Source organism: Cupressus sempervirens, chromosome 11 (assembly GCF_028749045.1).
Source record: "Cupressus sempervirens isolate cs-2001-9-10 chromosome 11, ASM2874904v1, whole genome shotgun sequence".
NCBI classification, from domain to species: Eukaryota; Viridiplantae; Streptophyta; class Pinopsida; order Cupressales; family Cupressaceae; genus Cupressus; species Cupressus sempervirens.
Window position 1 is genome coordinate 494,925,336 of NC_143128.1, and position 24,607 is coordinate 494,949,942.

Here is a 24,607-nt window from a genome sequence, read left to right on the forward strand (position 1 = left end):
AACCCACAACAAACAATTGAAGGCAAATGATTTACTCTTACCTCAACCAGCTTCTACGTGTATAGACCTCCAAACCTCCCGCCCACAACCCAAATAGTGAAATGATCTCAAACCTCTTTTTTTTATGAGCCCACATTGGTTGAAATTTTGACCAAACTGGGCTCATCAACATCAAAAGCTAAATTTGGTCGAACTTTCGACCAAATTGGGATGATAAAAAATAAAATTGAATCTAACAAGCCAAAAAAGGCTTTGATCGAAATTAAAGGTTAAACATTGACCTCAAATGTATTAGTGGTGATACTATTTAGCAATTAAATTAGAAAATATTAATTGTAATAATATTTTAATATTATTAATCTAAATATTCTTTACTTTTATTTTTAATATTTAAGCTGATAGGCTTTGTGTGAGAGCTTTGCTCCCGAAAATGTATTTTCCCTGTTGGATAGTTGTTAGCCCTCTTCCCGATAATTTCTTTTTCGACAAAACACTTGAAGTTTTTCTTCCCTATTTTGTGCTAGAACTTAGAAAAAATAAATTCTAAATTATTAAGTTGTCATTTTTAAATATTTATTTCCCCTCATCAAGGATAAATTATGAACCCTAGTTGGAAACCCTACATTTGATTTCAACTAGGAATGTGAGCATTTCTGCATCTATGCAGGTGGTTAGACTATGATTGAAGAACTAGAGAAAAATCTATAGCTTTTAGTTGAATAAGACAAAGATTCATGGATGTCACTTTACCATTTTAGCAACACTTCTCCTTATTCTCTTTGGTACGAGCTTGCATACATCAAAGCTAAAGGTCAAATCAATAAAGTAGATCATGTCGAGAAAATCACTTTTTGAAGTAGACTCAAGTGTAATAATGTTGTTTAGAAATCTTTGCGGACTGTGAAACCACCAATGACTAGTCTTAGTCAGATTGCATTATCAAATTCCTTCTTGTCATTCTTGATATTGTGAAGTTTTAATAATCATCTCGTATTAGGGGTATTTAACTTAAATAGTGTAGATTTAGTGATTTCATCTTAGATGTTCAATTATTTTTCTTCTTATTCCTTGTTTGGTATATTTTTTTCTCCCTTATATAATACTCTTGTGGAATCATTGTCGTCATTTGTGTTGTTTTTTGTTCCGCTATTAATGTGTTCACAACTTTTTCTTTTAATATATTATACAACTATATGCATTTAATTCCTTATCAACGTCGACTTTATTTTGCACTTTTTATTGGATTCTAGTAATTTAATCTTCTATTCACTGAAATGTTTTAAGATTCAATGGAAATTTTCAAAAGAGATGTATGTTCTAAAATTTCACTGGTTTAGTTTATAGAGGGATTTGAGTTTGAAGTCTTCATATTTCAAATTTAGACATGATGGTTATTTTTTTAGATTTGGACTTTAAATTTGTAGGAATTCAAAATTTGAATGTTGTGTAATTGACCACTCAACATCACCATTTTCAGAATAACGAGTCTCTTTTGAGCTCAGGAGAAATTTATATTGTAATTTGTAGAAATACTTATCGTGTATACAATCAATTAATAGTTCTAAGCTCTTATTTTCTATTTCTTTTGGGTTTTCAGTAGCATTAATCATTAAGTTATCCCCACCCTTGACAACCATGTCCATAATCTTTGTCCATTCTTGAATATTTTCTACATTGTTGTTGAATCAAAGATTTTATAGGTTTTAATCTCTTAATTGAATCTCCTATTTAAGGTGTATGAAAACTTAACTATGATATTTGCTTCCCCAAATATTAATATAAGATGAACTTCATTAATATAGTATATACTTCAATATATCAAGTAAATTTATCGATCTAAAATATTGCAACAGTAAACTCTTAGCATATTTATAAATCCTCCATTTACTAAAGTATATATATCCAAACGTGTAGCACATATAGGAAAATCGAGGAAGCCCAATGACCTCTCATTCTTAATTCACTTTAATGTTCTAGTCTTAATCTGCAGTCGCTTCTTTTCCCAAATGGTCGACTCTTCTTAGACACTATATACATGTTGTACCCTTGACCAATGCCTTAAAATCTTGCAAGTAAAGCAATGGTTGAACAAATCAAATATGTAGGTATAAAGATTCTAGATTGAGGGTGAGCATCATAAGTTGATTTATTGAGATGAAGATAATTGTATACTACAGTGACACAAGATAAAGTTTTTCACGTGCTTCCTATTGATTGTAAATAATTAGATGCTTTATCTTTTATATCAAGGAGATTTATCTCTAAATTCTTTTGCGTTTCACCATTATATTTGATATTTTACAAATTGCTCCATGATTACTTATCTGTAGTTTGTTACAATTATTCTTTAGATAAGTTTGTGATGATGAAAAAAAACATAGGATAAGAATACTAATTAAAAGACATAGAAGAATATGAGATAGTGGTTCATTCCATAGCGATTACAGGGATTATTTCTTTTATTAATTCTGAATATAACATATGTTTGAGCTATTGATAGGGGTGGATGGATTGAATCAAAATATAAACACATCAATAAAGCAAACACAATTTCTAAATAGATAAATAAATTAAGAAAACATTTTGATTGCATGTCTTAAACATGGTTACATCTACCTCTTTACATATGGCTTATGAATTCTCGAACAATTGATTTAGTCACAAAACACATGCTAAAAACCAATCTAGGGTAGGTGGGAATGGGTTACAAAAGAGTCTAGAACAAAGGACATAAATGATTTTAAAAAAATGCTCTATTGACCACCTCTATTAATTTGGTGGTAGAAATTTATAATAGTACCCTCAAATTATGTTTTCTTCCCTTTATTTTGACCATGAATATTGCAACATTCAAATTCCTTTTTGTTTTTTTTTCTTCTGCCATTTTCTTCTTAATATCCATTCTTGAGTATCCAAATCTTTTTTTTTGCCTAATGTCAAAATTCTATTCTCTCATTCTTCAGTAATCTTTACAAATTGTATTCATTTTTCTTATGTTTGCAACATATCATATACCTTTATATTTATATTTTGGCCTCATTTCTCATTCCCTTATTATGCTTTCCCAATCATTTACCTTTATAAATGACTATATTTCTGTTGATGCAACAAAGTCTAATATAATTTTACTAAAACTTAGATCATACCTTTATACAATGGAATGGAATCCTTGTCTATTCTTTCCAAAGTGTTACAATTCTTTTCTCTGTCTTTGTCTTTTCAGTTGTTTAATAAGATTGTTATATTTTTAAAAACTTCTATCATTTATACATTTATTTGAATTCTAATTTTTCAATCTTTCATATACAAATTTCAATTACTATATATGATTTGAGGTTATTTACTATTTTTTTTAATGCAGATTTACATTATTTTAAGGTCATTTTTCTCTATTTTTAGATAATTCTAATGTTATATTGGATCATTTTTTTAACTCCCATTTCAAATCTTTATTTGTAAATCAAAATTTCTATCAACTCATTGTTTCACATACAAAAATGACAAATGTTAGTTTATTTAAAAATCAAACTTTTATATTTTTCATTTTAATTTATTTAAATTTTTATCTATGTTTACAAATCTAATTTTAGAATACTTTTTATATCCTTACCCCTCTCTCCCACTCTTTCCTCGTAGCTCCCTCTTTATATCTCTTTCTCTCCTCCTTTCTAGTGAATACACAGTGCAAGTTTTCTCATAACGAAACATTTATCTTTTTGAGACATTTCTTTTACAAACAACATTAATTGTTAAATGACTTACCAATTTATTCCACGTATTTCATTAAAATATACTAAAGGAAAACAAATTCCATAATTAATTTTTCACACTTCTTCAACATGCCCCATACCATTACTAATTTACAAATTTATAGATATATTAAATTGAGGACTAAAATCAACCAACCATCATTTTATTGATTGCTTTTAATATTCTATTAAAAAATTTAATAATATGACTCAATTAATATCCCCAAAAAAGTGAACGTCCTTACTCTAGTATGAACTCGATGATGTCTTATCCTTACAATTCCTTATGTAGACATAATAACATCAAAACTGATTACAAAATAACTACTATATCAAGTCTTGTTGAGTGCAAGGTTCAAAGACATCATAAGGGATGAGATCAGGATCATGCCCGAGGCGAGCAGTATGGATGCTCCTTAGTCCTTGGCTCTTAGCCAAAGAGGTTTCAGACACGCATGGCCCATATCGGATACTTAAAACTTATTTGTGGATGACCTCTATTAAAAAAAATAAAAATTTCAAATCAGAAAATGCCCAATTTTGACTATCTATCCTCATGCGAGTGCAACCTCAATTCCGATGTCATTTCCGAAAACAAACAAGGGGCACATGCGCCAAAATTCCTGCCTTCATGATTTTATGGTTGATTGAAGTAAGTTTTGATTAAAATATAATGTATTTAATTTAATAAATATAACAAATAAATAGTAATGAAAAATATAATATTATAGTGCTAAACTAAATTAAATTACAGAGTATAGTTAGTATATTATTAAATTATATAAGTGCAATGATATATATTAATTAAAGCAGTAAAAGAAATATAGTATAAATAAACATTATAGTATCATGCTAAATTAAAATTAGATGACATCTTAAAAAACATTTATCATACCAAAGATATTTATCAACTAATTATGTATAAGATATAGATAAAATTTTATAATTAAAAAAAAAGAGTTAAATTGTTTAAATTCTATATATGATTAAAATATCTATATTTGTATAACATTTTACAAATTACAAAAATAAACATCCCCTGATTTAAAAAAAAAAAAGTTTATCCACTTGTCACAAATGTGGAAAAGATAAAATTGAAATTAATGCATTCATTAATAGAAGTGTTAGAAAAATGATTGTTTTTTAAAAAGTTTATCCACTTGTCACAAATGTGGAAAAGATAAAGTTGCAATTAATATATGCATTAATAAAAATGTTGGAAAAAATAATTATTATTTTTGTTGAAAAAATTTGAATTTTTTCATTGCTTTTTTCATCATAAATCAATACAATTAATTAATTTTTTTTGTATTTTTCAATTTCTAAAATATACAAATTAATAAACTTTTTACAAACATTAATATATCAATGAATTTTTTTTTAAGATTATACAATTAATATAGATGCATCATGATTCCATTAGTTTCCGCCAAAAGTAGGAACTAATAATAGAAGCTCATCATTCCATTAATTTCCTGCCAAAGGTAGGAACTAATTAATTTGCGTGTTTCTGTTTCTGTTGTTTGAACCGTATAAAGGTAAATGCACTCTTACAAAAGGCTGCGGTCCTACCATCTCTGCGAACACTGGTTTCCTCTGAAAATGATGAAGCAATAGCACCGGCTGCACGTCTGTAACTTTTGTTGTAACACAATTTCTTCTTTCAGCTGAAGAGGACTACATATATTCTGGTGGTTATCATTTGTCAAATTCTTTTCACGTTGTCAGCCAAGGAGATACCTAATCCTAACGTCTTTCCCGCTCTCTCATTATATGCGCGCTTTCTTTTTCAAAACACTTATCGTTTCTTCCTTCTTTTCAGCCGGGCTTCATTTTTGGCCTTTAATTGTGGATATTTCAGCGGGTACGGAAAAAATTGTCCACAAAGCAAGATACATTTTTCTGTAAGTTGCTTCCTCGTTTGGTTTCACTTTCGAATGTTTTCGTTCTGGTTAATAAGATGGAAACTCTTGTTCGTAGAGTTCGCCTTTTGATAAATAAAAATTGATAGAATGTTTTTTTTTCCGGCTTTTTCCTTTTTCACAATTGATGATAAATTGCAAATATTTTATGCTCCCCAATTTTTTTTATGGTTCATTGGGTTTGTTTCTCTTACTTCATTGCCAGAACTTGCTGGCATTCAGTAAGCTCGACTGTACAAATGGGATAATGCGAAGCTAGAAATATGATCTATTTATGTTTAGTACGTTACAAAAGCTCAATAAATTACAATATACAATGTCGTTTAAAAAGAAAGAAAATAAGACAGAGAGTTTTGCGGTAAGGACTCATGGGGTGAAATGAAGATGTGGTCTTTTGGAACAACTGGTAAACCAAGCTCATTAAGACACTTGTCATTTGAATAGACATTTCTGAAATGGAACCCCAAGATATAACAGAGGACCAAGCACATTCTGATATGTCTTAGAAATGAAATAATTGTTAAAAAAATTAGTTTTGTTCACTAGAGCCAATAGCTTCTACGAGACTAAGACTACAAATCTCACATCCGTCCACAAAAAGGAACTGAAAATCTGGACAATGCTACTTTTTGGAAGGTTTCTTTTTCTGTTTAGCATTTATTGATTTGGATCAGGCTTTCCCTTGCAAGGATTTGTTCCATGGAGTTCACTGTTAAGATGTCTTGTCCTCTTCTAAATTTGCTCTAGAATTTGTTCTAAAATCGCAATTACAACAAATTAGGGTTAGGGTTACATTTTACCAATTAAAACTTTTCTCAATACAATCTTGGATTTGGATCTTGCAATCACCACATGAAAGACACGTGCAATATACATATATATAATAATATATAGTCGATTGCTAGGGTTAGCCAAGCTGCATTTTGATCATAAACACGTTGGAGGGAATAGACATGATGGGTACGTTTGAATCCATTTCTACACCAACCCTAAGAGTAAATTTCTACCACCTCTCTTGCCTGGCAGCTTGTTCCTACTTTCCCTGATCATGTCTTGTCTCAATACAAAGTTGCCATCTTGTGGAGTCGGGTGGATGTTATAAGTGGTTACTTGACTCTATTGCCCTCTCTGTCCTAGGCTGTAATGGTCCTATTTGGAGAGCTTTGTAACGAGCCCCTCACCAACCTTACATCTCAAGCCTTCTCTCTCACAAGATGGGTATTATATAGTTGCATAACTATTCTCTATTGTTATCTTGTGGGGTTGGGTGGAGGTTGTAAGGGGTTACCTGACTTTGTAAGTGCCCTCTTTGTCTTAGGCCTCTAAGGTCCTACTACGATGTTCTTACAACCTTGTCCCCCCTCTCTTATGACTCATACCCTTCCTACAAGATGGGTTGCAGACAATCAAGCACATCCTTTAATCTACTATGAGCATCATCTATTATTCATATGCACGTGGATATATTTATGCCACAATTAATTGTAAGCAGGAAGGATGCTAAAGATGGGTGATTTGAAGATGATCTCTTGAATGTAAATGCTGCTCAATCTCTATGAATTGATCTTAGTCTTTTCGTGTGCTCTTTGTGCTGATTACTTGGATTTTTTGATGATTATATCTGCTAATGCAAGTGACTGCTGAATGTATTAATTGTTAAATGATTCGCTCATGCCTTATATACTCTGATCTGCCCTTTAATGAATACTGATTGCTGATTGAGTACTGATCATTTGTCCCTTGAATCATAACACAATGTATTACTTTCAACGCTTGGAATGAATCCTCCTTTATGCTTTATTACTAGAAGGGTCACCACCTTTATATGGATTGAGTTGCCACTTTTCGTTGTTGCCTTTGAGAATAATATATTATTCCTCAAATCGATCTCCCTTGGATGTCCTCAAGGGTCCGTTTGGTTCGTGGACGATGACAGTAATTGACTTTTTCAAAATCCGGATTTGAAAATTTTTGCGTTTGTTTCAAAATTGACAAAATGGAATTAGAATACCGGACTTCTAATTTTGTCTTAAAACCAGGTTTTCCGACCTCCTACTAGCAAGTAGGAATTGAAAATCAAAACCAGGTTTTGTTTTTTGAGGAGTGTAAAACCAATATATTGGACTACTTTTTGGAGTTTGCCTGCAACTCCAAGCTTACGCATAAAAATGTATCTTCACACTCGTCTTTTGAGTGAAACAAACAGTTCAAGTAAAATCCCAAAAATAGGAATAAAGATTTGCAAAAGCTTGATTTGGCTAAATCGAGATTTGTAGAAATCTCGATTTCTACAATTCCACGAACCAAATGGACCTCAAATGAAACAATCTCCCCTTTTTATCTTCCAATGAGGGGGAGAGTCACACTTGTTCATCATGTCAGCCCCTTTGCAATGGTCACAACCTTTCACAATTACCAACCTTTGAAAGCATCACAACCCTTCAACATTTCTCCCCTTTAAAAGAGTTACAACCCTATATAATTGTCCCTCCTTGAAAGAGTCATGACCCTTCATGTAATATCCCCTAGGATATTTTCTCCAGATTTTTCAAATGTTCCACAAGAAAATTGATCTCTATTCACTCAACAAATTATATTGACAACTATATAATACCAGTCTAAAATCAAATATGAATATTGTCTTCAGTTTACAATCCTATTTACCAAATATATATGAAACACCTCTTTTGCTGCAAGTGTGTCTTTAGATGAAATCTTCACAAATTTGCCTAGCTGTGAACTCCGTCGTAAGTCCATCTCCAAAGATGAATTAGTTTTTTTTCTAATCCACCAAGAAGTCTTGAAGATTTCCGTCCTTAGGTTTTCAAAACTGAAAGCCGAAGCTTCCTAGAATTCTCCAAGAGAAAACAATGATCTAGCTTAAACTAAACACACTGAGAATGAGCCCTTCAATGTCCTTTGATAGCACATCACCATAGCTCTTTGTTTTCCCTTTGCCTTTCTCTTCATATTCCTTTTTCTTTGTCTCTTTATGTCCCCTATTTTACTTAAAACGACTTTATTTATTTCTCATTAGGCTCCATACATGTCATTTTAATCCTTTTTTAAATAATTAAACTAAGTTGTCATTTACTTTGATATAACTTGACAACTTCAAATTTAATTATTTAATTGACTTCTAATGTCCCAAAAAAGGGGACATTACAATCCTTCCTTCCTAAAGATTGCTAGCCCTCAAGCAATCTACATATGCATGCTGAAATCAAATGCCTAGATCCCATTTCAGCTTCAAGAATGTTGCTTGTTCAATCCTTTATAAAATAAAAAAAACTAAGTTGTCATTTAATTTGACAACTTCAAATTTAATAATTTAATTGACTTCTAATGTCCCAAAAATGGGGACCATTCAATCCTTCCTTCCCAAAGATTTGCTAGCCCTTAAGCAATCTACATGTGCATGCTGAAAATAAATGGCTAGATCCCGTATTAGCTTCAAGAATTTTGTTTGTTCAATTTGTTTTGGTACTTTGATATAAATAACACCATGTGAAGCCATTCATCAAATCCCACTGAAGTAATGCACCAAACATGTCAATGCCAGGATCCCAAATTATCATGCTGTCCTAATTTTCAAATATGAGGAGACAGTAGTATCTCAAGAAAGCATCAACACTGAACAACTGCAAATGCGAATGATCTCCCGTGTAACTGTATAACACCCATTGTAGGCATACAATAAAATATGCCCATTCTGAGCTGCCGATGTAAAAATCAGACTACTCAAAGGTCGAGATCAACACCATCGGTGCAAGGAAACTAGCACAACAGTAATCAGTTTGAAATACCACTGAATTCATAGGAATCAAGAGTAAGGGAGTAGCTGAAAATCCATATGCTATGCTCAAACCATACCTTGATAAAATGAGAGGTTGATGCTATTCATGCTGTTGTCATTAATGCAACATATCTAATGCATAGAGGAGATCCATTCATAATTTGGCTGTTTTTTTTGTATTGGTTGATGTGTACCAATAACCTTGGCATATCAGTAGAAGTGTTCATTGAAAGATGTGCTTTAATTATATTTTCCTTATCCCTGTCGGCGATGGTTTTATTTAGTGTGCAACATATGGTAGAATGTTTGTTTGGGTTATGTCCTATTTGGAGAGTGTTCATTATACTTCTATCCCTAGAGCTACTGTGTAATGCATTGTTCATTACCATTGTTATTGAAAGTCTCAGAGACGCGAGGCATGGTGTATCAAGTGAGGTGGTCAATCTTTAATTCCTTTTCACCATGAATGTTTTGCTGTGACCTATTTCAAATCAGTTTAGGCTGACTTGATTTTTTGTTTCCAACAGTTAAGAAGAGTGATGATTCCAGTTATTGGTATGTATGCATGATGCTTGTATGCAAATAATATGTAAAGTGAATGTGAATCTAACAAGGCAGAATCTCTGTGTTGATGATCATGCGAGTTGGTGCAGTCAGTAGTAGACTATTATATCATTGTATTACAGTGTGTTGGTGAGAGTGACTTCAGTGGTGAATTGAGTTCTCAATTTGTTATATTCTAGCTATAAGCTTGATTGTATTAGCAGTGAACCTATCTGTGTTGGTAGTGAGCCATTTTTGTATTTCTGGGTATTTGGCCCAAATGATAGGAGCCAAATAGCAGTGAACAAACCTACAGTGAGCCATCTGTAAAAATCACCTTAACTGGTGTTTATTTCATGAAAATTAGTTTTGCCGTGGTTTTCCTCAGTTTGGGTTTCCACTTAAATTATGGTGTTCATTGTGTTGATCGTTTTGTGCTTTTATGTTTATATCTGTTATAAGTTTTTGAACACTTTAAGTAATTCCCTATACAGGAAAACTTAATTACCAACACAAAAAACTTTTAAAATGTGTTTGTAAATAATTGATTCACCCCCCCTCTCTCAGTTATTCAACCTGTTAAAACATGGTATTAGAGCTTGGTTCCTCAGAGAGGAGCTTAATCGCTTAGGGCAGATCCAATGACGCACAAACTAAACATTTCTATGTTTGATGGATCCAACTACAATTCATAGAAAGAGTAGATGAGAGGATATATGATTTCAATTGGTTATAGTACCTAGAAATGTGCGCCCTTACAATTGCCTCAATACTCAAGACAAAATCACAACCTATGAGAAGAGTGAGAAAGCAAGGTATGCAATCACTAGTGCTTTATTATAACTGAATTAGCTAAAGTTATTTCATTAAAGATTGCTTGTGAAGTTTGGGAAAAGTTGAAAGAAATTTATGAACAAAATGATAGTGTTAAGTTCTCTAAGAAGTTAACAGCTAAATGCCACTATGAGAATCTGAGAATGGAAGAAGGTGAAGACATTAGAAGCTACTTTCAGAGGGTTGTAAATATGGTGAATGAAGTCAAGAATCAAGGAGGCAATATCATTGATGAAGATTTCATGGAAAAGATCTTGATGACATAACTCAATGGCTAGAATGACAAGATTTTGGCTATAGAAGAAGTTTATTTTCCAAAGAAGTTTAATAAAGAACAATTGTTTGGGACTTTGACAACATTTGAGTTCAGGAAGTTCAGAAAAGAGAAGAACAGATTTGAGAGAACATTTAAAGCAGCAAAAGCAGAGAAGATCCTGATATTGACAAAGATTCAGATGAGATGGAAGTTAACTTTGGAAGGAAACTGAAGAAAGGTACTAACAAGTAATAAGATATGTTACCTCTTAAATGTTTTAGATTTGGTAAGACTGGTAATTTGGTTTCTAGGTGTTCAGAGAAAGGTCCTAGTCAAGAATTGTGAAGATTGAAGTATAAAGCTTACTATGTTAATAAAGATGTTGGCAAAGCATATGATGAATCAAAAACAAAAGATTGTTTATTTTATGCCGAAGAAGATGAGAAACTTGGATTTGATATTTCTAACATATGTTTGGAAGTTGATGTTGATATTGAAAATGCTTTGTCTGCTAGAAGGAATAAGATTGAGTGGTTGATTGATAGTGAATGTTCTAATCACATGACAAGTGATATGAGTAAATCTGTAGCACTTGAAAAATATCATGGTGGTCTTGTTAGATTTGGCAATGATAAAGCAACATATATTATTGGAAGAGGTTCTATTACTTTTGAATTAAAATATAGTACTCACAATGTTTATGATGTAAAGAGTTTATGTGTGATGTCCTTGTCAAAATAGGAATCACATAATTAAAATATAGTTAAATAATAAATCAATAAAATAATAATATATAAATAATGATATAAGTATAATATTATAATCATATTATTATCATATTATAATAGCACATTATATTATAATAGTATTGCAATATAAAATTGAATCAAATGGTTGTTAAATAGTATTATATAAAATAATAAAATATAGTTCTATATAATAAATTAATAATAAAATATATAAATTGAAGTATATATATATATAATATGCATTACATAAATATTAAATATTAATATTTATATTAATAAAATCTTAACAAATAATTATATATATATATATAAGAGGAATGTTGACATCAAAAAAGATAGATAGAAAAGATTTCATATTCAAATAGCTAGTTTTTTTGGAAAATGAAGGAAAATCAAATCTAAATATAATGTACAGAGTTTGGGACATTACATTATGTCATAGCCTTTTGAGTATTAGTTAGATGTGTGAGAATGCCCATGATATTGTGTTCAAGAATGAAGGTTGTGAGATTCGGAAGAGAACTGGAGTAGTATTTGTAGTTGGCAAAAGGACATGAAGGAACATGTATCGACTTGAAGGATCTATTGAAGGATGTTTTCTATTTCGTATTGATGACAGTTGTCTTTGGCACCGAAGGACATGCCACATAAATTTTGACAATTTGGTAAGGATAAGTTCATCCTATGCTGTTAGAGATTTACCAAGATTATGTAAACCAGACAATGTTATTTGTAAAGGATGTTAGAAAGAAAAGCAAAGAAAAAAATCATTCAAGTCAAAAATTATTTATGTACCGGTTACTGAATTTAGTGCACACTTATATTTGCGGTCCTACTAGAACAAGAAACTTACAAGGTGAGAGATATTTCATACTTATTAGTGATAATTATTCAAGGTTGATTTGTTTTGCATTCTAAGAGAAAAATCAGAAGTTTTTGAAAGGTCCAAATATCTAAGGCTAGAGTTGAAAATGAATGTGGTAGGAAGATTAAATGTTTGAGATTTGATAAAGGTGGAGAGTTTATTTCAGATGAGTTTGAGGATTTTTGTGAGAAACATGACATTAAGAGATAATCTTCAGTGGCTAGAATGCCATAGTAGAATAATATAGTGGAAAGAATGAATCAAACAATACAGGAAGCAACAAGGACAATGGTCAAATTGTTAGTATTTTTCATTTCAATCTTCTAGGCTGGGTGACTTGTCCACGAGAAAGTTCTCCACAGGAAAGTTTGTCCATGGGAAAGTTCTCCACAGGAAAGTTTTTCCACGAGAAAGTTCTCCATGAGAAAGTTTATCCACAGGAATTTGTCACGAGAAAGTTCTCCATGGGAAAGTTTCTCTGTGAAAAGTTTGTCCATGGGAAAGTTTGTACACGGAGCGAAAGTTGTCCACGGGAAAGTTTATCCACGGAAAATTAGTCCACATGAAAGTTGTCCACGAGAGAATGTTGGTCCACAGGAAAGTGAAGTCCACTGGAGAATATTTAGTCCACGGGAAATAGTTCCGTAGAAGCCCTTTTTGTAGTCTGTTTTTTTCAGTTGCCAAGTGTTGAACTCCTTTGGCAATATTTCTTCACTACACCCTTTGTAACTATCAACACTCTATGTGTGGAATTCTTGAATTTTCGACCATAAGATGTAATGATCATACATTAGCAATTACTCTCATGCATGTAGCAATGAAAACATTATGGATAGGTTGCGTACCCATGTCAGAGACAAAATTTTGATATGCATGCAAAGAATGGGGAACATAAAGAGGATTTTCTATTCATCAGGCATAGTGTGAATCAGAGGGTGAAATTTTCATTTGAAGCAAGAAGATAGTGATAGAAAACGGGGAAGCAAGAAATTGCCGTGTATGTATCCTTGTCTACAACGTTTTATCACTTCATGATAAAACGAGATCAAAAACTGGTTGTAATACAGTTACTTCATTATTTTGCTTGAGGTTGTGGCCTCTAGAGGTAGTTTCCTTAGTTTGATCAGGTTGAAGCTTGCTTTTTGTTGAGAAGGTTGGAGCCTTGGATGTACTGGGTTGTGGTCCACATTTGCAGTGATAAGTGATACTGTGGTTTTTACCCAAAAGGGTTTCCACGAGAAGAAATATGAGAAGCCTTCACATGAGCTATAACATGGAAGAGCACCTATAGTGAAATACTTAAAGATTTTTGAAAGAAAATGCTACATCAAAAGAGATGAAGACAATTTAGGCAAGTATAACAAACATAGCAGATGGAAGTATTTTTGAGATATTCTACTAAGAGAAAAGCATACCGGTGTTACAAGAGACTGAATAAGATTGTTGAAAGTACGAATGTGAGGGTTGAAGATTTTTAGAAGACTCTTGAGAAATGTATTATGAATTTGATACAAAGGATAGAGAAAAGGAGGACAAAAAGGATGAAGAAACACGATAGCCTCCAACATCTACAATTAAGATACCAAGGTATGTACAAAGAAATTATTTTGACAAACATTCTATTTGTGATAAGAATAAAGGAGTTGTTACTAGAAGTAAAGCAACATAAGAGCAAGTATTATTATGTTTACTTTCAGAAGTTGAACCTAAATCTGTAGAAGAAACATGTAATGATCAGAATTGAGTAAGTGCAATAAAGGAAGAACTTGATTAAATTGAGAAGAATCAGACTTGGGAACTTGTCCCCAGATCGGTTGATAAGAATGTGATTGGTACAAAATGGGTTTACCAGAACAAGCTAGGTGAGGAGGAAAAGGTAATGAGGAATAAGAAAATATTGGTTCGCAAAGGTTGCACTTAGATTGAATGTATTGATTTTGATGAGATCTATAGCCTTGTTGCCCACATGGAAGCAATTTGGATATTTTTGGCATTTGCAAAATTTAAGGATTTCAAAGTCAACATTCTTAAATATAGGAGGAAGCTTACATTGAACAACTAGAAGGATTCAAATTTGAAGGGAATTTGGATGCAGTACGCATGTTGAAGAAGACATTTTATGGCTTAAAGCAGGCACCAAGAGTGTGTTATGGCATATTGGACCAGTACCTATTTGGACAAAGATTTTGGAAGGATCAACTAATAATAACCTGTATTACATGATCTATTCAAATCATATGTTGATTGTTATTGTTTATGTTGATGAGATCATTTTTGGAGGAAAGGATGATTTGTGTGCAATAAATTTGTAGAAGAAATGTAGAAGAAATTCGAGATGTCCATGATTGGTAAGTTTTTTTTGTTAATGATTTGCAAGTAAATCAAAATAGTAAAGGCATTTTCATTTCTTAGTCTAAGTATCTGAAAGAATTGTTGAAGAAGTTTGGTTTGGAGAATTCTAAACCGATATGTATTATTGCTACTAGATGTAAGTTGACTAAGGATGATGATTCGCTGAAGCTAATGGAAGTAAACATAGATTAATGATTTGAGGATTATTGTACTTGACTACCACTAGACTAGTGTAATGTCCCTGTTTTTGGCAAGTCTATGCAATTGATGGGGTTAGCTCATCATAGCGACTCTCGTGAGTTGATAGGGTGTTTTGGGGGTCCCAGTTGTGGACTTACCATTTTTAGTAAGTCTTTTTTTGGCAGTTGCTATTTTTGGCAGTGCAGTGGGTGCCTTTGGCATTTGGTCCTCACCTATAGTAAATAAGGTTAATAATTGCATGAGCTCTTATTTATTCAATAATTATTAAGTTGCATTATTAAAATGATATTTATATTATTATAATAATGACATTACAAGATATTTCTAAAAAATATGTTGGAAAGTTTCCAGTGTTGAGTTCTTTTGGGAAACTTCCACAATTTCTGAAGTGGAGTATTTTTAAGAAACTTTGGTCAACAAAAGATTATAAATGAGAGCTCATTTCATTGGGAAAAGGACGCTTGAATATATATTTTGCTTTTGTTGCCTTTGTGGCTTTCTTGAGTTTTGAATTGCGTGCCCTTGTTGAAGTATAAGGGTTAAATCTGAGAAGTTCTTGGCAATTGTGCTGAAGTATACAATTGGCCAACATCTCCTACTGTATTTCTGTAGCTAAGGAGAATAATCTTGAAAATATATATTTCTTCTTGAATTATCTGGCCAAGGGTTTCATCTAGAGAATTGAGATTAAGCTAGCGTTTGGAAATTACTGCTGAAGTATAGTGATTCATTTGTATTCTGAATATTGGTTGTGTCTTCTCTACTGTTTCAGACTGTGTCTGAGAAGAGGTTTGGTAATTCTGCATGTGTTCATTTTTGGAGTTCATGGATAAGGGTTTGGCATTTCTGTGTTAACATATCCATGTGGAAGTTACTGCTGTGCATGTAACGTGGATTTGGAATTGAGATTTGCAAGCATACATTACCTGTGAATAGTCTGGGAGAGCCTGTGTGTGGAAGAAATCAGGCTGCGATTCCAAAATTGGAATGCACAGTCCACCATTAGCTGCGTCTACCATCTAAGTACATTCACGTAGCCACAAATACCAATCGCAGGGCATATTAATACCCACGGAAAGCATCAGAAGTTTGTGTCTTTTGCAACAGGGGTGACATGAGGTTACCAACAGATAACGAGGCTGCGTTTGGAGCAGCAAAACCTTTCCTGGCACTTCATGTGGGTGGAATCTATATACCAGGTTCTACTTTTAATGCATATTGTATTCAAATTAAATATCTTGCAGTGCATTCAATATATATATTCAGCTGGAGAGTGCTGGGAAAATTGTTTAGCATGTTTTATTTCAATATTACTTTGCAGCAGTAATAAAATATGCAGTTCAGTGGTTAGTTTGAATAATTAATTTCAGAATTTCATTCAAGCAATTCTTTCAAATGCATTTATATCCCAAACACTAACACATCAAGACAACATACAAATTCAAGACATCATCATCAATCTGGAAACAAAGGACAATGAATGCTTGCAAAGTGTTTTGACAAAATGCCAAACTTCTGAATTTGTCAAGAAATTGGAATTGCTCAAGTTATAGTCAGGTGAGGGTTTTTACAACTAGACATTATGTATGCAGTTTGTCTAGCAGTCAATTTTCAAAAAGAACTGAAAGAGTCGAATGTTATGGCGGTGAAGAATTTTTTTAGATATCTAAAAAGAACAAAATAATTTGTACTGTGATATCTAAAAGGTTCAGATTTCACTTCGACAACTACACTGATGCAAACTGGGCAGGATGGTGAAGCTTAGTTTCTTGGCTCTCGGTTAGTTGCTTGGTCAAGTAAGAAGCATGATTCTGTAACATTATCAATTGTTAATTAGAATGCATTGCAACATCCTCATGTTGTACTCAGGTGATATGGATGAAACAAACTTTAAAGGATATAGAGATAAATTGTGATGAGCCAATTTCAATTGTATGCAGCAATGCCGATGCTATAAACATTTCAAAGAATCCGGTGTGTAGTACTTCGGAAGAAAACATATATCTATCAGATATCATTTCTTGAGGGAAAAAGTGTTGGAAAAGGAAGTCAAGCTTGAGTATATACCCAGAAAAGTGCAGATTGCAAACATATTTATAAAACCTTTTGAGACTTTGTCATTGTTGTCAAAGGGAAAGAAAAATAGGGGAGCAGAACAAAGAACTTTGATGCTGATATCTTTTGACAGTGAGTTGTTTGCTTTGTTATTGATGAATGTTGCCATCAATGACAAAAGGGGAGATTGTTAGAATGAGAGGTTGATGCTATTCATGCTATTATCATCGATGTCAACATATTGGATGCATATAGGAAATTCATTCATGATTTGGTTGTTTTTCTATATTGGTTGATGTGTACTCATAAGCTTGGTGTACTAGAAGTGTTCATTGAAAGAAGAGCTTCAATTATTTTTTTCTTGTCCTTGTTGGTGATGGTTCTATTTAGTGTACAGCATATGGCAGAATGTTTGTTTGGGTTTGGTCCTATTTGAAGCTTGTTCATTTATATTTTACTCCCAAAAGTTACCGTATAATGCAATGTTCATATCTGTTGGTACCGTGTTAGCATGCACAAGGCATGGTGTATTGAGCAAGGTGGTCCATGTTTCATTCCATTCCACTGCGGGAATGTTTCAGTGTGACCTATTTGAAATTAATTTAGGCCGACTTGATTGATGGTTTCAAACAATATAAGAGTGACAATTTTAGTTATTGGTATGGATGAAAGATATTAGTATGCGAATAATATGTAAAGTGAATGCAAATCTGACAAGGCAAAATTTGCGTGTTGATGATCATGTGATTGATGCAATTGGTAGTAGACTATTATATCATTTCTGTATTGCAGTGTGTTGGTGACAGTAACTTCAATGGTGGATTCAATTTCCATTTCTTATATTTTGGCTATATGCCTGATTATATTAGCAGTAAGCCTACTTGTATTGATAATGAGCCCTTTCTATATTTCTGGGTAGTTAGCCCAATTGACAGTGAGCCGAATAGTAGTGAGCAAACTGTTAGTGAACTATTTATTAAAATCACCTTAACCAGTGTTCATCTCATGAGAATTAGTTTCTCTGTGGTTGGGTTTCCATATAAGTTTTGGTGATAATTGTGTTGATGGTTTTGTGCTTTCATGTTTATATCTGTTATAAACTTTTAATGCTTTAATTAATTACTGACACAAAACAAGTTTTAGAAAGTGTTTATGAATAACCCATTCACATCCCCAGTTATTTGACTTGTTCAACATATCTACTATTAATTTTCTACCAAGAACTATTCAACTATTGAACCATTGAATCCATCCAAATCATCCATAGATCAAAATCCGAACCCCTGTGTAAGCTGATTGAAAAATGGGGAGTCGTACTAACTCTAGAAATCGATCCACTACCCCAATCCTGTGACGAAAAATTCTTTGCTAGAAACTGCACCTATGTCCCAAATTCTGCAATCAATTACATTCTTATTACTGGAGTCAGAAAAAACTCCCTCATCCAACTGGAGGAGTGGATTATCAATTGTCCCATAAGCATCCACCTCAAAACAAAGAATTGTTAGGAACCTGAATTGTAATTTTTCTGCAAATTCTGTACTAAATAATTCAGACTTGTATAATATCCTTCTATTGCTGAATATGGTCTTCTTAATATTCTGAAATAAGGAGGAGTTATCACCTTTTAAATCTGATCTGAATGTTATTTATATTTGCAATATATTTGAACTGGTATTATTGCTTGAGGGAGCAGACTTGTAATTATTGTGTGTCCTCAAACTACAATAACATCCACCTTTAATACCATGACCAAAGGGCATGTCCCTCAAAGGGACATGACCCTCTCTAGGTCGGCCCATACTTCTCTCCCCAGGAATTGGTGACTAATGGAGATGTTTAACCATAAACAAAAACTAACATAATATGTTAAGTTAGTGTTAACATTAACATGTCCCAAAAATTGCTGCCTATCATAAGAGGTGTAAGATAAATATATATAATGCCTTAAATGGTAATTAGAAGGAAGAAGACTAGGTGCGGTCTGCACTTTCAGACCAGTATGTTATCATTGTTATAAACTTAACACTCCCTCTTAACTTGATAATCAACTGAGAGATAACATATCTAGCATCATCAATTACGATGAATAAGCATAGATTGATATTCTATATCTATTGGAATCTTCTTGAGAAAATAGCATCATGGAACACATGATACTGAGTCATATAACCATCTTGTGATATGACTCATCACTCATACTAGTGATGTCAGTATTGCATATAATGTAATACACATAGGATAAAATCCGAAGAATGATTAAATTCTTCATTTATTTAGGTTGTGACTCATAGGAACTGGTAATACTATATCACAACTTGATCTTGAGTTAAGATATCCCAGAAAACAGGATAAAGACTGAAGAATAAATTCTTCCTTTATAAAAGTTGTGATTAATGGGCATAGAAATGCTTATTTCACAAATGATCTTGAATTCACCTAGACCTAACAGTAGTTCTATACTGTTCAATTCATTATCTGAGGGATTGTCATCTCTCATAATGTTTTTTATACAAGTATTCATTATCTTAGAGATTGTCACCTCTTAAATAATGAATACAGATGGAGCCCATAATAGTCAATAGCCTGACAAATAAAATTATTTTATTAATAATTTAAAGAATACAAATGGATTACAATTCAACCATACCAAGTCTTTTCTTGAAGTGATCTATCTTCACTCTAGATAGAGGTTTGGTGAGAATGTCTGTTGTTTGATCTGCAGTGCAAATGTACTCAAATTTTATAGTATTCATGTCTACCATTTCTCTTACATAATGGTAAGGAATTTCAATATGGTTGGACCTATCATGAAAAATTGGATTCACCGAAAGCTTGATGGAACTCTGATTATCACAATGAATAATCTTAGGATTCATGGCTTGTCCAAATAATCCCACAAGTAACTTCCTTAGCCAAACTGCTTCTCGAGAGGCCATCGCTGCTGCAATGTATTCGACTTCTGTGGAGCTTTGAGCTATTGAAGACTGCTTTCCGCATATCCAAGATATCATAGCTAATCCTAAATTGAAACAACACCCTGAAGTACTTTTTCTGTCTTTAACACTTCCACCCCAATCTGAGTCGGTAATCTAAATCAACTTTCTCATATTTGATCCCAAAATTAAGAGTGCCTTGTAAGTATCTCATAATGTGTTTAATTGCAACTAGGTGAATCTCCTTTGGTTCACACATAAACTGACTTAAGGCATCAACAACGTAGCAAATATCAGCTCTTGTATTTACCAAGTACATAAGGGACCCAATCATTTGTCTATAGAGAGTAGAATCTATGGAAGGTGATTCTGTTGCTGCTTCTTTAAGTTTATGTAGATTAGTCTCCATTGGAGAAGACATAGACTTGCAATTCCGCATTCCAGATCTCTTCAAAATATATGATGTATACTTCCTTTGATTAATTATAATTTTGTCAGAATTCTGCCGTACTTCCAGTCCTTGGAAGTAATGAAGGAGTCCCAAGTCTTTCATCTTGAATTCTCTAATTCGATCTTTTTTGCATTGATCTATGAGATGATCATCACCTGTTATTAGTAAATCATCAACATACAGTATTAGAATTACCATATCATTTTTATCTCTTTTATAATATAAATTTGGATTGGCTTCATTTTTAGAGAATCCTAAGCTAGTGAGATACTTATCAATTCTTTCATACCAAGCCCTTGGAGCTTTCTTAAGTCCATAGAGAGCTTTCTTGAGCCTGCAAATAAAAACGTTAGGATCATGAGTTTCAAATCCTTTAGGTTGCTCCAAATAAACTTCTTTTGTAATCTTTCCATTTAGGAATGCTGTTTTTACATTCATTTGATGTACTTTCCATCCCTTCGATGCTGCAATGGCTAGGACTGCTCTTACAGAGTTATATCTGACAACGGGAGCAAAAATTTCTTCATAATCAATCCCTTCTTTTTGAGAGAATCCTCTGGCTACAAATCTAGCTTTATATTTCTCAATGCTACTATAAACATCATGCTTTATTTAAATATCCATTTGGAAGAAGCAACAAATTTTCTTTTAGGTCTTGGAACAATTTCCCAAACATCATTCTTCATAATATATTGGTATTCTTCTGTCATAGCTTCTTTCCAAGCTGTATGTTTAATAATATCTGAAGGATTGGTTGGTTATGTTTTGGACAAATCATTCATGTTTACTATATAAATAGAAAATCTTTTGGGTCTTTTGGTTTCCTTGATTGTTCCAGAAGGTGCAGCAAAGTCTTGTGCTTTTTCGACTGTTTTAATAGCCCAAAGTGATCTTTTCTTTGAATTTTGAGTTTCTTCTAGATTTAGGTTTTGAATTTCATCTTTAATGTTTTCCATGTTCTCCCTCTAAGACTCAGACTCAGTATTTTTTTCAGATTTAGGTAAAGGAGAGGGTTCTTCAGAACTTAGGGCTCTTTTGAATGCTAGATCTTCTTCAAAAATTATATCCCTACTAGGTTCAATACTTTTCTGTCCAGATATGAAAATCCTATATGCTTTAGATGTTTCACTATACCCTACAAAAATACCTTTCCTTCCGGAGGGTTCTAATTTGGTTCTCTTTTCTTTTGGAACATGGATGTATACAGGGCACCCAAATATCCTAAGATGACTTATATTGGGTTTAACCTTAGTAAGGACTTCTTCAGGAGTTTTATCTCTAAGTTAGGAATGAGGGCTTCTATTTTGAATATAGACAACAATACAGGAGGCTTCTGCCCAAATATAATATTTTAGATTTTGATCAAATATCATAGCTTTAGCAACTTCTATAATTGTTCTATTCTTTATGTCTGCTACCCTATTTTGTTTTGGATTATAGGGAACAATGTACTCTCTCTTAATTCATGTTTCTTTACAAAATCTTTTAAACAAATCTGAGGTGTATTCCCCTCCATTATCAGTTCTAAGAATTTTAATTTTATGTCTTGATAAGTTTTTAGTTAATGTTTTGAATTCTTTAAATCTCTTTAGGATTTCTTTTGATTCTTTCCATTTTAAGAAGTAAATCCATGTTTTCCTAGAGAAATCATCTATGAACAAAATATAGTACCAGAATCCTCCAAGAGAAGGAACAGACATAGGTCCACATAAATCTAAATGAATTAATTCCAAAACATTGTTGGTTTTTCTAGTGCTATTATGAAATGGACTTTTGGTGTTCTTACCTAGAGCGCACCCTTTGCATATGCTTGAATGGTCTTTATTTAGTTTAGGTAAACCAATAACCATCTTCTCCATAGTTGATAAGGTTTTGAAATTTAGATGTCCTAACCTTCTGTGCCATATTTTATTTATGTCTTCAGCTTCATGAATTAAAGCTTGAATAGGTCAATTAGGTTCTGGATTTAATTCATATAAATACCCTTTTGTCTAACCAATCAACTTCGCTTTCTTAATTGAGGATGTCTTAGCCTAGGTTATTACTTTACCGTCCATGAAAGCAACATTATGTCCATCATCTTTAAGTGCTGTAATTGAGATTAGATTTCTTTTAATTCCTGGTATGTAGAGTACTTCTTTGAGAAGAAGAGAATTTCTTGATTTTAGTTTCAAGTGCAGTTTCCAATTCTTTCGACAAAATGTGTTGAATTATCACCAATGGTGACTTCGCCATTAACCTTTTCTGATATAGTGTCTAGTGCTTCTTTGTATCCTATTATATGTCTAGAAGGTCCACTATGAATTACCCATGCTTTACCTGAGATTTCATTTGATAGTGACGAATACAATACATGATTCTCGGGATCATAGTTATCTTCTTCCATTTGTACAATTCACTTGTTGTTTAGAATTCTCAAGACAGTTAGATTTGTAGTGTCCAAACTTTTCACATCTGAAACACTTTATTTTGGATAGATCTTTCTTGGGTTTGCCATTCTTTTGATTTCCCCTTTTCTTCTTGAAATGCGTCTTCTTGCCCTTATAGGAGTTTGTATTAAGAACATTAAGTTCTTCATCTTGTGTTTTCAATTTCCCTCCTTTCTTTAGTTTTCTGGATTCTTTTTGAAGACAATCTCCCTTAAGTTTGTTGAAGTTAGGAAGTTTATCTCTGGCACTTATTCCTTGTGCAAAAGTTTTCCATGAATTTGGTAATCCATCTATAGCCACTAGTGTTGGTTCCATGTTACTAATAATGGTTCCTATACTTGAAAGTTCATCTCTTATGCTGGCAGCCCTTAGGAAGTAAAAATTCATTGATTCTCCTTTCTTTATTTGTATGTGAGTTAGTTGTCTTTTCAATGCGAGAACTCTAGTTGCATTGTTGACCTCATATGCATTTAGTAATGCATTCATCATATCAAATGCTGTCTGATGTTTTGTTAGCATATGTACAATATCATTTTTTACTCTATCTAATATGATCTGAATGGCTTTTCTATTTCCTCTACTCCATATAGTTTTATGAGGTTCAATATTAGGTTGTTTGGATGCTGAACCAACAATTTTTTTTACCTCATTTTCTTCAAGAATCATCATGATTTTGAATTTCTAGGCATCAAAGTGTTCTTTCCCATCAAACCTGTCCTTGGGTCTGATTATATATGCCATTGAAGATGGGAGAATGATGCTAGATATATATAAGGTCTGATTACTTAAATTTGCAGAGCCTAGGTTCGACTACCAAAGCTCTGATACCATGTAAATTTTCTGCAAATTCTGTACTATATAATTCAAACTTGTATAATATCCTTCTATTGCTGAATATGGTCTTCTTAATATTCTGAAATAAGGAGTTATCACCTTTTAAATCTGATCTGAATGTTATTTATATCTGCAATATATTTGAACTGGTATTATTGCTTGAGGGAGCAGACTTGTAATTATTGTGTCCTCAAACTACAAGAACATCCACCTTTAATACCATGACCAAAGGGCATGTCCCTCAAAGGGACATGACCCTCTTTAGGTCGGCCCATATTCCTCTCCTAGAAATCAGCGACTAATGAAGATGTTTGACCATAAACAAAAACTAACATAATATGTTAAGTTAGTGTTAACATTAACATATCCCAAAAATCGCCACCCATCATAAGAGGTGTAAGATAAATATATAATGCCTTAAATGGTAATTAGAAGGAAGAAGACTTGGTGCAGTCTGCACTCTCAGACCACTATGTTATCATTGTTATAAACTGAACATGAATATTATCCTTTGTTCCCAACTATACTCTAGTTTTGGCTGATCCAAAAATTTATTACTTGATCATTTGGGACAGCTACCCAAGAAGTCTGTTATATGCTGTCAAGTTCCTTAGTCACTTCCTTGAAAAACTCAA

The 24,607-nt window shown here is 32.7% G+C and overlaps 1 protein-coding gene across 4 annotated transcripts in view; it reads left to right on the forward strand.

Moving 5' to 3' along the window:
• Nucleotides 1-5,311: 5,311 nt before the first annotated feature.
• Nucleotides 5,312-24,607, forward strand: part of LOC149530530 (serine/arginine-rich splicing factor SR34A-like) — a 144,797-nt gene continuing 125,501 nt past the window's right edge. For 3 of the 4 annotated variants that reach the window (XM_089811933.1, XM_089811934.1, XM_089811932.1), the window contains exons 1-2: nt 5,312-5,440; nt 5,572-5,653. The gene's annotated coding sequence lies outside the window, so the exon portion shown is untranslated. Of the gene's footprint in view, nt 5,654-24,607 lie in introns of all 4 variants that reach the window. The other variant, XM_089811931.1, reaches the window with a different exon arrangement.